This window comes from Lepus europaeus, chromosome 3 (assembly GCF_033115175.1).
Source record: "Lepus europaeus isolate LE1 chromosome 3, mLepTim1.pri, whole genome shotgun sequence".
NCBI lineage: Eukaryota > Metazoa > Chordata > Mammalia > Lagomorpha > Leporidae > Lepus > Lepus europaeus.
In genome coordinates, this window is record NC_084829.1 from 82,451,770 (window position 1) to 82,467,421 (window position 15,652).

The 15,652-nt window shown below is 39.5% G+C and overlaps 1 non-coding gene across 1 annotated transcript; it reads right to left on the reverse strand.

Annotated features, from left to right (window-relative positions):
• Nucleotides 1-13,593: 13,593 nt before the first annotated feature.
• LOC133757211 (U6 spliceosomal RNA) lies at nt 13,594-13,700 on the reverse strand. The gene has a single exon (XR_009865588.1). It is a non-coding gene; the product is annotated as a U6 spliceosomal RNA (small nuclear RNA).
• Between the last annotated feature and the right edge of the window lie 1,952 nt (nt 13,701-15,652).

Sequence of the window (15,652 nt, forward strand, 5' to 3'; positions counted from 1 at the left end):
CTATGGTTTCAGGCTTTGTATGTAAACCTTTACTTTATTTTAATTTATTTTCACATGTTGAGTAACATAGTTCTTTTGTATGTGGATATCCAATTTTTCCAACACTGATTATTAAGAAACTTTACTTTCCTCATTGTGTATTACTGGTACTCTTATCAAAGATTAGTTGACCACATATGCATGGGTTTATTTCAGGGTTCCATATTTTGTTCCATTGGCTTATGTGTCTATTTTTATTCCAATACACATTGCTTTGATTACTATAGATTTTTAATATCATTTAAAATCAGGAAGTAGAATGCCTTCAGCATTGTTCTGTCTCAAAATTGCTTTAGTAAATTAGATCTTTGACAGTTTCATAAAATTTTAAGATTTTTCCTATTTCTATGAAAATTGTTGACTCTATGACAAATAAGATATCTTTCCATTAATTTGGATCTTAAATTTCTTCCCTCAATATTTTTTTTGACAGGCAGAGTGGACAGTGAGAGAGAGAGAGAGACAGAGACAAAGAAAAGGTTTTCCTTTTTCCGTTGGTTCACCCCCAATGGCCGATGAGGCCAGCGCACCGCGCTGATCTGAAGCCAGGAGCCAGGTGATTCTCCTGGTCTCCCATGTGGGTGCAGGGCCCAAGCACTTGGGCCAACCTCCACTGCACTCCCGGGCCACAGCAGAGAGCGGGACTGGAAGAGGAGCAACCAGGGACAGAATCCGGTGCCCCGACTGGGACTAGAACCCAGGGTGCCGGCACTTCAGGCAGAGGATTAGCCTAGTGATCTGCAGCGCCGGCCCCCTCAATATTTTTATACATTTCAGTACACATATCTTTCACTGCCTTGTTAAATTTATCTCTCAGTATTCTGGGTATTTTTTTATATATACTATTATAAATGGTATTGTTTTCTCGATTTATTTTCTGGATAGTTTGTTTTTAATGCATAGAAATGCTACTGATTTTTTGAATGTTGGTTTTGTAAACTGCAGCCTTCCAATCAACTTGTTTATGAAGCCAAAATTTTTAGTGTAGTTTTTGAAATTCTCTGTATTTAAAATAATGTCATTGACAGAGATATTTACTTCTTCCTTTCTGTTTTGGATGCCCATATTGTTTTTTTTTTAACTTTTATTTAATAAATATAAATTTCCAAAGTACAGTTTATGGATTACAGTGACCTTCCCCTCCCCCCCATAACTTCCCTCCCATCTCCGGCTCCCTCTCCTATTCCATTCTTATCAAGATTCATTTTCAATTATCGTTATATGCAGAAGATCAATTTATTATAAATTAAGTAAAGATTTCAACAGTTTGCACCCACACCGAAACACAAAGTGTAAAATACTCTTTGAGTACTAGTTATAGTGTTAATTCACATAGTACAACACATTAAGGACAGAGATCCTACATGAGGAGTAAGTGCACAGTGACTCCTGTGTTTTCTTTGCCTAGTTGCTGTGGCTAGATCCTCCAGGTCTATGTTGAACTGAAGTGGCAAGAGAATGCAGCCTTCTTTTTTTCCTTATCTTAGAGAGAAATTTTCAGCTTTCCACCATTGAGACTAACATTACCTGTGGGCTTGTCTTATATACTTTTATTATGTTGAGGCACATTTCTTCTATACCCAAATCGCTGAGCATTTTTATTATAGGAGGATGTTGACTTTTGACAAATGCTTCTTCTGCATCAATTGAAATGATCTATAATTTTTTTTTTTTTGACAGGCAGAGTGGACAGTGAGAGAGAGAGACAGAGAGAAAGGTCTTCCTTTGCTGTTGGTTCACCCTCCAATGGCCACTGCGGCCGGCGCACCGCGCTGATCCGATGGCAGGAGCCAAGTGCTTCTCCTGGTCTCCCATGGGGTGCAGGGCCCAAGCACTTGGGCCATCCTCCACTGCACTCCCTGGCCACAGCAGAGAGCTGGCCTGGAAGAGGGGCAACCGGGACAGAATCCGGTGTCCTGACCGGGACTAGAACCCGGTGTGCCGGCGCCGCAAGGCAGAGGATTAGCCTAGTGAGCCGCGGCGCCAGCCTATGATCTATAATTTTTATGCTTCATTCTGCTCATTTGTTGTATCACATTTATTGATTTGCATATGAGTCACTTTTTGAAGATGATCAATGCTATGAGGTGTCATACTTTTGCACCACTACACAAAGCCAATATAAAATTTTATCTTGGTAACTGTAACCCAAATTACATCAGGATTAAAAACCTTTTGTGAGGATTTATGGTAAGACAACTAAGAAAAATGGATGGATTAAAATGGCAGAGTAGGGCGGGAGCTTACTGCTCTAGTCTAGGAGAAGATTGTTTAAAAAAGGGAGAAAATGGCAGAGGAGACTCCATGCAAATTGGAGGGAACAGAGGACCTATAAGGAGAGTGTGGACTTGGACAACTCAGGACACCAGTAACCGAGAGCCTCCACACCAGCTTTAGAGAGTAAGGTGAGATGAGACAGCAGCAGCCCACGCCACTGGTGATAAAACTGCAGGAAAAGGCTGGAGAGAATCTGGTTTAGAGCCCTCTGGGGGACAGTGTACCTGCCAAATTAGAGGCAAAAAGGGGGTGACATTTCTCTCTCACCAATCACTCTGCAACAGCATCGTGTAACAAGCCAATATAGAGCGGGTGCCATTTTGACCATACATAACAGCAGCTCCAGCTCGTGTCTGCACCCAACAACCAGCCGAGCAAAGACCCCTGAGTCTGGCAGGGAGAACTGACAGAGGGCTGGGTTCTTGTGACTGAAAACACTGAGGCTGAGTGGGAAGGCTCATGGTGTGGCTGAGACATTGGGCAGTCACTGTGGGAGGCGCCACACAGCTTAGGGCATCCTGGTTCCCTGGTGAGGGACACTGCTGGGGAATCTGTGCTTACCCCAAGGACTACACAGATCCTCTCTGTGGTCCTCGTTAGCACAGAAGAATATTATCCCACTGGGGCTAGCAACTAGGCACTGGTGGGCTTTGAGGAGAAAAAGTGAGCGGAATTGATGCCAACAGAGCAGAACAAACCTCCCCTCCGATTAAAAAAAAAAAAGAGGAAATTTACCATGCCCAACCTGGGTGTCACCTTAAGACTCCTTTCACCTTGGAGCACTGAACACAGCTCCCTGGCCAAACCCACCACATGCCTCTAGATATTCCCTGAAAGCAGACACTCCACTAATCCATGTAGTTCAAAGATAAAAATCATCACAGAAAAAGAAAAAGAAGAAGAAACCAAGGAGTATCTTCACAAACACTGAATAATAAATGCACCAATTAAAGAAACACGAATAAGGAATACAACATGACGTCCACAAAAGAATACAATGCTTCAATACTAGGTTGTGAAGATGAATATATTGAAGAGATGCCAGAAATAGAATTCAAAAATTGATCATAGGATTACTTAGAAGTAATCAGAAGCAAATGCATGAACTAATGAAATCGGTGCATGACATGGTAAAAGTTTTCTTTGAGTAAGAAGTGCACTAAGAGGTAGCAGAAATGAACATGTTCTAAAAGCCTAAATCCTGTAGTTTCTGTCACAGATAGATCTCTGAGCTAGAGTGGAACCCATGTTTTCTTAAACAAAGAATAATTTGATTTTTATATGAACATAAAAAATTCCTTTGAATGGCTGGTTTTGCGGCAAAATGGGTTAAGTTGTGGCTTGCAAAACCAGCATCCCACATCAGAGTGCAGGGTCAAATCCTTGCAGCTCTGCTTCTGATCCAGCTCCCTGCTAATGCATCTGGGAAGGCAGCAGATGATGGCCCAAGTACTTAGGACCCTGTCACTCATGCAAAAAGCCCAGATGATAGGACTTATATCCTCAGGTATTAACATCAACCTTTTTGAGGCCTTTACAAGTTTTCAGCTGATTTACAAACATGTGTAGCATTGTATTTTTTATGGTGAAAGAGAAGAAAAGCATTTCTGGGAGAATGTATTTGTAAAACATATGTATGATAAAGTATTTGCATTGAGAATATACAAGAATTCTTACAACTCAACAATGGTTAAGAAACAACACATTTGCAGCCCTGGCATCTTGTATATTGGCACCGATTCTAGTCCCAGCTGCTCTTATTCCAATCCAGCTCTCTGCTACGGCCTGGGAAAGCAGTAAAAGATGGCTCAAGTCATCCGGGCCCTGCACCCGTATAGGAGCCCAGAAGAAGCTCCTGGCTCTTGGCTTCAAATCGGTGCATCTCCAGCCGTTGCGGCCATTTGTAGAGTGAACCAGCAGACGGAAGACCTTTCTCTGTCTCTCCCTCTCTCTGTAACTCTCCCAAATAAAAAATAAAATCTTAAAAAAAAAAAAGAACCCAATTAACAAAAACAAAGGTCTGGAGACCTCCTCAAATAAGATAAACAGCATATAAGAAATATAGAAAAATGCTTATTACATGTTGTTGATGAATTGTAAATTAAAGCCACAATGGAATATCACTACTGTTATGACTTGAGTGTATATGCCAACATTCATGTGCTAGAAATTTAATCCCAATGCAAAAGTGTTGAGAGATGGGGTCTTTATGATTTTAAGATAGTTGTGCTGTCATGAGCAGATTTGTGTTTTTAATTGCAAGAATGAGCTCCTGACAAAAGGATGCATTCCCCCCTCCTAATTTTCTAGTCCTACACCTTTTACCATTTGATGACAAGCAACAAGGCCTTGACCAGATATGAGTCCCTGAATCTTGGACTTCACCGTCTTCAGAACTGTAAGAAATAAATCTCTGGATTTTTTTTATAAATTATAATTACTCAGTCTCAAGTATTCTACAGCAGCACAAAATGAACTAAGACAACTGCATACCTATTGATACGGCTAAAATCCAAAATCCTGGGGATACCTAATGCTGATGAGGATAAAGAGCAAGAACTATCGTTCATTAATTGCTGGGTACAGATACTTTAGAGGACAGTTCAACGGTTTCTTACAAAACTAAACATAGTTTCACCATAAGATCCAGCAGTCATTCTTCTAGGTATTTATCTGATTAAACTGAAAACTTATGTGTACACAAAATCCTGAACTCAGCTTTATTCATGATTGCCCAAACTTGGAAGCAATTAAGATATTTTTCATTAGGTCCATGAATAAACAAAAGTGTGGTAGATACATACAATGGAACATTTTTCAAGCATAAAAAGAAATGACTATCAAGCCACCCAAAGATGTAAAGGAACCTTAAATGCAATGGCTAATATAGGATGTCAGTTAGAAAATGTTACATAATGTGTGATTTCAAATATATGACATCCTAGAAACAACAAAACCTGTAGAAATAATAAAAATGGCAGTAGTTGTTAAGAGTTTGGAGGGAGTAGAAATGAATTAATAGGTCAAACATGAGATTTTAAGGGCAGTGAAACTATTCTATATCATACTATCATGATAGCCTCATAACATTACACATTTGAGAAAAGACACAAAACAATTCAACACAAAGAATGTATTTTAATGTAAACTATGGACTTTGGGTAACAATAACATCAACATTCATCTCATTAGTGGAATCAGAGGTACATGAATGAACAATGACATAAGCCTCATTCCCCAAAAGAGATAAACTTTGGAATGTATTCCTTGTTCTTGAAACTCAACTAGGTCTCACACCCTATTGCCTTCATACCCCACCCCTTACAGCCACCTGAAAGACCAGTTGCTCTGAACACCTGAAAGACCAGTTCCAGGAATTCCCCTCTGCCTGCTTCCCCCTACCCTACCCCCATCCCCAGCCCTCCTAAAATATAAAAAGGCCCAGCCCCTGAGAAGGCTCAATTCAATGAAAATCTTGAAATTTGGATTATTTGTTAATCCAGAAATGTGTGTGTTACAATCAAGCAGATTAAAATTAATTTATTTTCATAATAGGTAAAAATAAACCCAAAAAACAGTTTTAAAGATCACATAGCTTCTGTTTGATTTTCTTAATTAAATAAAATGCTTCTTTATGTTTCACCTGAAAGGAAAAACTCTTGCTGTCAAACTACCAACTATAAAAAGAATTAAGGGAGAATTTTAATGAGTTTTCCTAGAATGCATTAGAACTTCTCTCTCCTTGTGTAATTATTTTTATTTCAAAACCAAATTTTTTGTTTGAATGTATGTTAAGATGTAACCCATTAATTCATTTTTTTAAAATAAATGTATCTTTACAAATAAAGGACAATTATATCAGCTTTTCTGACAGCTGTAGTTACAATAGTATAGCTAATAAGTTGCTGAAATGTAATTGCATATTAGTGTAGTTATTATCAACCCTGATTTGTTAAAATTTCAACTTCAGATATTTAGATATTTTATTCTTATCTCAATTTTACAAATTCCTCCAGTTACATGCTATGTATTTAAGTAGAGCCTGCTTTAACTGCTTTTATTAGCGACCTGTCACTAAGCATCAGTTGCATTTTCAGTGGTTGAGATACTGAGCAAAGTCATCAACAAGAAGCAAGCCAAGCAAGATGCCTATTTTCTAAAGATTAGAAAGCGTGCATCTCAACTAACAAATGATTACACATCCTACCATTGCTAAGCTGTACAAAACCCATGCACCAGTAAACTTACTATATAACCATGGAGATACACTTTGGTAGCAACGTCCTGAGCATGATCTGGAGTTGATGAAACCGTGTAAAAGGAAAGTGAAGATGTACCCCCCAGCAACCCTTGTCTGTTGTGGCACATCTGCACCAGCATGGAATGATGTACAGAGACAATACAAGGAGGAAAAGCCGCCAAAGCCCCCTTGTTCAAGACACCATTGATATGTTAATCCCTGACAATGAGCCCAGCACAAGCTCCATAGCTAAATGCAGTATGAAGGAAGATCAGAATCCTTGAGAAGCTTGTCACTGGGCAAGCATGATGGGGAAAATTAGGACCAGCCCATACACCAATGTTGAAGCAACAGTGACCATCTCTTCCTCTCCTGTCCTCTCCAGTGTTTAGTTCCAACTCATACTTAACAAGCATTAGTGTGAAAATTGTGATTGCAGTTTATAAGAAGACTGTTTTTTATCTTCCTATGAACAAAGTAGATAAAAGTAACAGAATGTGGTATTTATACATGTGCAAATTTTTGTGGGTCCAGTGATTTGGGGGAAACTTCTATTGAGGCCAGTCTATGGCATTGGCTGGTCTGTTCTTCCCATCCATCTAGATTCTTTAAATGCCTTTTAAAACATCTTATGACTTGGGAACCATCATGGTTACTATTCCCAAGACCCTTCATATGCTAAACTATACATAGCTCATTCTACAATGTTGACTTTCGCCCCCCCCCCCCCACTTTTCATTTCAATAAAACTCCAGAGGTCAAACAGTGATTGCTAGTCATTTATATAACTTTAACTATAACTATAACTTTATGCAGAGTTTTTCAATCCTGGTTGATCTGGCATTTCTATAATATGTACCCTCTCCACAGCACACAAAATATACTTCTATATTTCCTTGAATGGGACAAACTCCACAAGGGGAGAATACTGGCATTAAAACCAGCAAGATGCTAAAAACGCACATTCAAACAAGTCTTATATTGGAAATGATTTCTTACAAACTTCTTTATAAATAAATAAATAACACAAAATTATTTCCTTTCATTCTGTAGAACTTCACTAAAGTAAATAGACATGTGCATGATTTATGTTGATGATAATTAGGGCTGAGGGAGGCTTCCAGGGAAACTCCTACTATTTATTTCAGGAGGTGTTGGCACAGGGGCTGACGTCTCTCAACTTCTCCACTTTCCAAACTCACGGTGGTCTGAAGAGACACTTGTCAAACTTTCAGAGTAGTATTTTTGAGCATGGATGACCTGTCTAGAATAATCCATTCACCTGTTCATTCTCAGGGCCCAAATCAACATCACAGAAACAGGACCAAGTGGGGAGTTCAGGAACTGTACTCATGAAAACAATGGTTAGATGCCACAAAGTGGGTGAAAATTCCTCAATCATTGTTAGGGGTATCCTGTCAGGGAGAGTGCTAGCCTTCTTTCATGTTGTATGTATTTTTAACTTAACTTAGTCTATTTATTTGAGAAGCAAAGAGAGACAGAGCTCCCTTCCTCTGCTTTATTTCCCAGAAGCCTTTAGGGGCTGCAGCTCAACAGGGCCAAAGCCAGTGGTCAGGAACTCAATCCAGTTCTCCCACGCGGATGGCAGGAATCCAACTGCTTGAGCTGTCACCACTGCCTCTCAGAATCTGCACCAGCAGGAAGCTGGAGTCAGGAGATGCAGCCAGGCATCAAATCTGTGTGCTCCAATTGGGATGCAGGCAAATTAACCCGTATCTTAACCTCCATTCCAAATGTCTATCCCTAATTATTTTTTAAACAAGTAACGTATTGTGTGCTCAATTACCTAGTGACTATCAAAATTTAATCATTCAAAATTACTAAAGGAGGCAACAGGCTCTTCACAATGAGGTCAGGATATAAGAAGGCAGCCAGAATCTCCCAGGGGGCCTCCTGAGTATGGCTTCATCCAGCTCAGGTTGCCATTCCCACCATCATCTCACCATCATAAGGCTGCTCTCCAAAGGACAGGAGAAATGGACTGGAAAACAAGCAACTCTTACATAATACCTAGTAAGGAAAGACAAACTATTTCTGCAAGTGTGGTCTTGTTTCTAATGGCCATATTTCAATTAATTATTGCAAGTCCCCCTGAATGCCTCTTTCAGATGTGGTTAAAGCATGGTCAACCCTACTTATCCGCAGGTTCTATACCCAATCAGGGTATAGAATCAGGGATAGAAAATATTCTTTTAAAAATATTCTGTCTGTATTGAACATGTAAGATATTTTGGTTGCCATTCCCTAGACAATACAGTGTAGCTGTATTTACATATAATTTACTCTGTATTAGGTACTATATGTAATCTGGAGATGATGTGAAGAACATGGGAGGATGTTTGTATGTTATATGCAAATATGTCACTATTTTATATCAGGGGCTTGAGCATGGTGCAGATTTTGGTGACCACAGGGGGTATTCTGAAACCAAGTCCCTTTAGATACTGTGTCCAGAGACCGCCTACTTCATACACTGTCTGTATTTTTTCATAGTGGTAAACACACAAATACATGATGTTATTTAAAGCACCAGACATTTTGGCTATGTGTTAGCAATGTCCATTGCCACTAGCCTGTGGAATTACCTGGGCCATCATCAACACTTCCCAAGTGAACTACAGATCAGGTGTCTCTCCTAGTGACTGGGCTCTGGAACTCTGTTCCACATAATTGGGTGATTTTGAATCACACAATTAGGTCACCAAGAAAAAAAATTAGAGGTGCTATTTGTTCAATTAGCTTATGTTCAAAAGACAAAACAAAGTGACTCATACAATATTTCATGACAATACTCCTATCTTCTTCCACACAGACCCCTGAGGAAGCCTTTCATTGATGCTCAGGGAACTGGTTCATTTTAGCCAAGTTTTTTTTAAGACATTTTTTTTAATTTGAGAGGTAGAATTACAGACAGAGAGAGGGAAAGACAGAGAGAAAGGTCTTCCATCCACTGGTTCACTCCCCAAATGGCCACAACAGCCGGAGCTGGGCTGATCTGAAGCCAGGAGCCAGGAGCCAAGAGCCAGGAGCTTCTTCCGGATCTCCCACATGGGTGCAGGGGCCCAAGCACTTGGACCATCTTCTACTGCTTTCCCAGGCCATAGCAGAGAGCTGTATCAGAAGAGGAGCAGCTGGGGTTAGAACCAGTGCCCATATGGGATTCTTGCACTGCATAGTGGGCTAACCCTCTATTCCTATTCTCACTATTCCTCCCATAGTGGTCTAAGCCACAGCATCAGCCCCATTTTAGTCAAATTTTACCTCCCTGATCTATGAGATGGAGAGTGTGTGGTTTATCCTGAATCCCATGCCCCTGAGACAACACTGAAAATGATGCTGCATTTACTCAAGATTCTGTCTGGTCACCTACAAGTTATTATTGATTTTAACTGCATTGTTTCCAACTATGGCTTGATTAGAAAAAGATAAAGTACATTTATCTGATTAATTTCTTAATAATTCATACAAAGATTGCTTATCATCCATTTCTTAGCAGGTTTTCTCTTTTAACACAAGATGGTTCCCATTGAGTGGCCTGTCAATGTCAACTCAAAAATAGGAATGGAAAGTTTGGTTCCCTTTGCTGGTGTTTTTTTCTTTTTTCTGAAAACTCAAGGAATTTAACCCATTATCACTTTTAAGACAAGTCAAGAAAGGATTCTATTTAGCATCAAGCTGAAATATTTTAAAACACTAAACAGTAATATTAGTGTTGAGTTTTATATGTGTGTTCTTATATATATTTAAATTTACTTTTCTTGATCTATGTGGGGACTTGAAGACAGAATGTTTTCTAGATGATTACAATAATATAAAAATTGCTTCTAAGCGTGAGTATCAGTGTCTATTTCATTTATTCAGCAAGCTATGACATTACTTCTTTAAAACACAGATATAAAAGATCTCAGGAGACAGCATTAAGAGCCACAGCATCTTCCCCAGGTGGAATGATACTATTTAAAAAATATGGGGAAAACTTAACCATTAAAACATTATGAAAATGTATGATAAACATACAAAGTTTATTAGCATATGATGCTATCAAATAATAATTTAAATGAAATCTAATTTAAAATGTTGTATGACCATAAGTAAAAATCTAAATTTGGCATAAGTGTAGTTGTTGTGACATAAAGATACATTCTGTTGTCTGTGAAACTATTCTGTGATTTCTTTCAAAGTATTATTCTGTCATTGTGTCATAGTGGGTCAGGTCTCCTCCTGCAATGCTGGGATCCCGTAAGTTTTGAGTCCTGGCTGCTCTACTTCTGATCCAGTTCTCCGCTAATGCTCCTGGGAAAGCAGCAGAATATGGTCCAAGAACTTTAGATCCAGCCCTGGCTGTTGAAGCTATTTTGGGAGTAAACCAGCATATAGAAGATCCCTCTCTCTCTCTTTCTTTCTCTCTCTTCCCTATCCCCACCCCATAACTCTTCTTTCAAATAAAATCTTTAAAAATATTGCTCTATTCCAAAGAAGCTTAGCAAAATAATATTGAGAAGCTCCTCATACTTAAAACTTTTTAGTACCTTTCAAGAATTGCTAACTGAATTCAGAGCAATTCTCACTTAAATAATAAAACCCTAAAAATAACCAGCTGCTTGGAAGTCTGCAGTGCAGGCTTTCAGAGGAGCCTGGAGACTGCCTGTCAATCTCACCCATATGAGTCACAGACAGTTTACAGCTTCGTGACACGGATCCCAGCCTGACTCCTTCCACTCCAGTCATGCTCACTGGGGTGATTGTACATGGACCAAGCTCCTAGATTATGATGCTCTGTTGTTTTTAGGCTGTTCTTCTCACCAGAGAGCCTTTGTAGGGCCTTAGCTGGAATCCCTTGGACTTCTCCCTTCCTCTGCTCTCCCTGGAGCCTTGGCCAACCAGATGAAGTCTGTAGACAGCTGTTTCCTGCTGTGCCATAATTGCACAAATCAGGCACTGTCCTCTCCTGTTACCAATGATCATCAGCGAAGACTGTTTTGCTTACTTACTTTATAGAAACAAATTATGCAAGAAAAAAATTGATATCAATGGAACACTTTCAATGTGCTCTAAACACTTATCCTATATTAACATTTTAATCCACAGAAAATCCTAAGAGACACATACTAACATTACCCACTTTACATTTGAGGAAACTGAGTCACAGAAAGGCATAACCAGGATTCCAGCATTATAAGAGTTAGGGAGAAGACAAAAATGAGTAAAATGAGCCCAAGTCCCCAAGTGCGAAGGGAGACTTGGGTGGGGAGCAGAGAGCAATATCAGGTCTAATAATCAAGATATTATTTGACCTCAACATAGTCTGCTGTCAAACCAGAAACTTTGCAATATAGTGGGATGCAAATGACAAGTTATATTATAATTGGCATAAGCTAAAGGAAACATTCCCAGAGAGCTACTAAGAAAAAAGTGCAAGAATTTAAAGCAATAAAACACGTAATTTTACATAGGGACCATGCCTCATCCTATTTTCCTATATCCATACCCCATGAGACTTGCTGCTATAAATATTTCGTTACTGAATACTTTATCAAGTTACTCATTGGCCTCTTTATCCAAGTGCCTCTAAAAAGAATTAAACTGTCCTTAGCTGAAGTTGAACTTTTTGGTCTCTCCATTTGTAAATCTTTCAGACTCTGGACTGAGTAACACCGTGAAGTTGGAGGGTCTTTCTCAGGAGCAGTTAAGCACTCAGTGTGGAAGCCCTGCCTACGCAACCACTGAACTGCTTGCTCATCAGAAATACAGCCCCAACGTGAACGTCTGGTCCATGTAAGTAAATCACCAAACTCCCGTGTCCGGTTAGGAACCCTGCATGACAATCCCTGCAGACTCAGAGTTGTGTGAAACCTGGCAGTCAGGAAAACAGGATGTCACAAAAAGCATTTTTCCACCCTAAATTTCAGAAATTACACGAATACATCACCTGCATCTTAGCAAAGCTGCTGCATGGCTGTCATGATGAAGATGTGGGGAATCTGTAAGGATTCTATGACCTCATGGCCAACATTTTGTTTCACTCTGAAATTCACAGTAACAAAGGCTTTTGAAAGGAACACATTTTAGATTCCTCTCTATCAATTCTTGAAGGCACAGTTCAGATCACCTCCATGAGACCACTCTGACACTCCAGAACCCTCACATTGGGCTGGTTGGACACCCTGCACACGAGCCCCACTGCGTTTCACTTTTCCCTGCACTGGATTCCTATCCACCCTGTAGAGTCAGGGGTCCTTTCACTTGTGGGTGTCCTACATCTGACACTACTGCCATCGCCGTTGTAGAGCCCATACCTAGCACATTGCTGGGGGCTTAATAGAGCTTAACTACTATTTGTAGAATGGACTTTCAAATTAGCCATAAATGTTAATGAACCATTTCCTCTCCCTCTGTTATGAGGTATTTAAACAGAACATTCTAATCACAGAGCTCAAGTTTAATATGTGCTCAATGATGATGCCAGCAAATGGTGTCCAAGAAGTCAAATGGATTCACTTTAAGAAGAAGAGATGTGATTAATGAAAGTGTCAAATTTCTATGCGCAGTTCATCATGTAATTTCCCGGTAAGATTCAGTTGTCCATAGCAGCACGCAGTTAATGTAGAAAAGTCTGCAATGTATTTTATCTTAATTGATGTTAAAACTGTCCTTGAAAATCACATTATTATTCCTTTAACAAGTCTTTTTCTTCATAAATACAGCAATGTGCCACATAATGTTTCAGTCAACAATGGACCACATAAACAGTGGCAGTTTGATGGGATTATGATGGAGGTGGAAAATTCTTATTGTCTAGTGACTTTGCAGTTCTAATAACATTGCAGCACAATGCATTACTCATGTTTCTGGTGGTGCTGGTATAAAGAAATCTACTACATTGTCAATCATATTTATAACACAATTATTAAAGTATGAGTACATAATACCTGATAATGATAATAAATGACCATTATTGGTTTATGTACCTATACTTTATATCATTATTTAGAGTATACATATTTTGTGGGTTTTTTTTAAATATGGAACGCTTCATGAATTTGCGTGTCATCTTTGCGCAGGGGCCACGCTAATCTTCTCTGTATCGTTCCAATTTTAGTATATGTGCTGCCGAAGCGAGCATGATATTTTGTTTTAAATAAAAGCTTTTCTGTGAAAAATCCTGCTGTGTTACACCATGAGCAGCCTCATACATCTCACGTTTCTTACATTTCTTGATTGTACAATTTCCTCTTGTGCTTGATTCTTTTGTGTTCATCATAGCCCTAGGAAAAATAGGCTATACCATATATAGTAAATACACCATTTAGCTAAATGTGTGGCAAGCTATACCATCTAGGTTTGTATAAGTATACTCCATGATGTTTATACATTTCTCAGAACATATCCCCCCTCAACACACTAAGAACATGTCAGAGTTCCTCTGTTATAGAACTAGACAGATTGGATTATAATAAACTAAGAAGTTTCTGCACAGCAAAGGAAACAATTAACAGAGTGAAGAGACAACTGGCAGAATGAGGAAAAAAAAATATTTGCAAGCTAATAATCTGACAAAGGATTAACATCCAGAATATATAAGGAACTCAAAAAACTCAAGGATATGCACCAGTGTTGTGGCACAGTGGATTAGGCCATGGCTTGCCACAACGTAATCCTTTTTGGAGTGCCAGTTTGAGTCCCTGCTGCTCCTCCTCTGATCCAGCTTCCTGTGAATATGCCTAGGAAGGCATCACATAGCCCAAATACCTGGGAACCCTGCCACTCATGTAGGGAACCAAAATGGAGTTCCTGACTCCTGGTTTTGTCTTGGCCCAGTCCTGGCTACTGCAGCCATTTGAGAAGTGAACCAGAGATAGAAAATCTTTTAATCTCTCTTCTCTCTCTCTCCTCTCTCTCTCTCTCTCTCTCTCTCTCTCTCTGTCTCCTCTCCCACCCCCACCTTTCGAGTAAATAAGGTGTTTTTTTTTGTTTGTTTGTTTGTTTTGTTTTGTTTTGTTTTACAGGCAGAGTGGACAGTGAGAGAGTGAGACAGAGAGAAAGGCTTTCCTTTTCCGTTGGTTCACCCCGCAATGGCCGCTGCGGCTGGCACACCGCGCTGATCCGAAGCCAGGAGCCAGGTGCTTCTCCTGGTCTCCCATGCAGGTGCAGGGTCCAAGCACTTGGGCCATCCTCCACTGCCCTCCTGGGCCACAGCAGAGAGCTGAACTGGAAGAGGAGCAACCTGGACAGAATCCAGCGCCCCGACAGGGACTAGAACCCTGGAATGCCGGGTGCCGCAAAAAGCCTCAACAACAAAATAACAAAAAAATAGTCATGAAATGGGCAAAGAATTTTAATAGATACTTCTCATAAGAAGAAATACAAGTAACCAATAAACACATGAAGAAATGCTCACTAGCCATCAGGGAAATGCAGATCAAAAGCACAGTGAGCTCTCACTCCATTTCACTTAGAATGGCTATTATCAAAAAGACAAAAAAATACCACATACTGGCAAGGATGTGAAGAAAAGAGAATCATTATTCATATCAGTTAAAATGCAAATTAGTATGGAGAATATTCTGGAGAACAGCATGAAGGTTTCTCAAAAAATACAAAATAGTTCCACTATAGGAGCAGCGATCCTACTTTCTGAGTATATATCTGAAGACAACAAAATCAGCATTTGAAAGAAATGTCAACACTACCATGTTCATTGCAGCACTGTTGACAATAACCAATAACCAGGTACTCAATGATGAATGGAGGGATAAAGAAAATGTAGTTTGTGTGTGTGTGTGTGTGTGTGTATATATACACATACAATGGAATATCATTCAGCTATAAAAAGAATGAAATCTTGACATTTGCAGAAACATGGTTGAAATTGAAGATCATTACATTAAGTGAAATAAGCCAGACACAGAAATTCAAATATCACATTAATTTCTCTCTCTCTCTCTCTCTCTCTCTCCCCCCTCTCTCTCACCTCCCTCTCTTTATCTTATACATGGAGTTTATTAAAAAAAAAAAAGGTTTATATGAACTTAGAATAGTGATTACCAGAGGCTTAGAGGCTTACAAGGGGAAAGG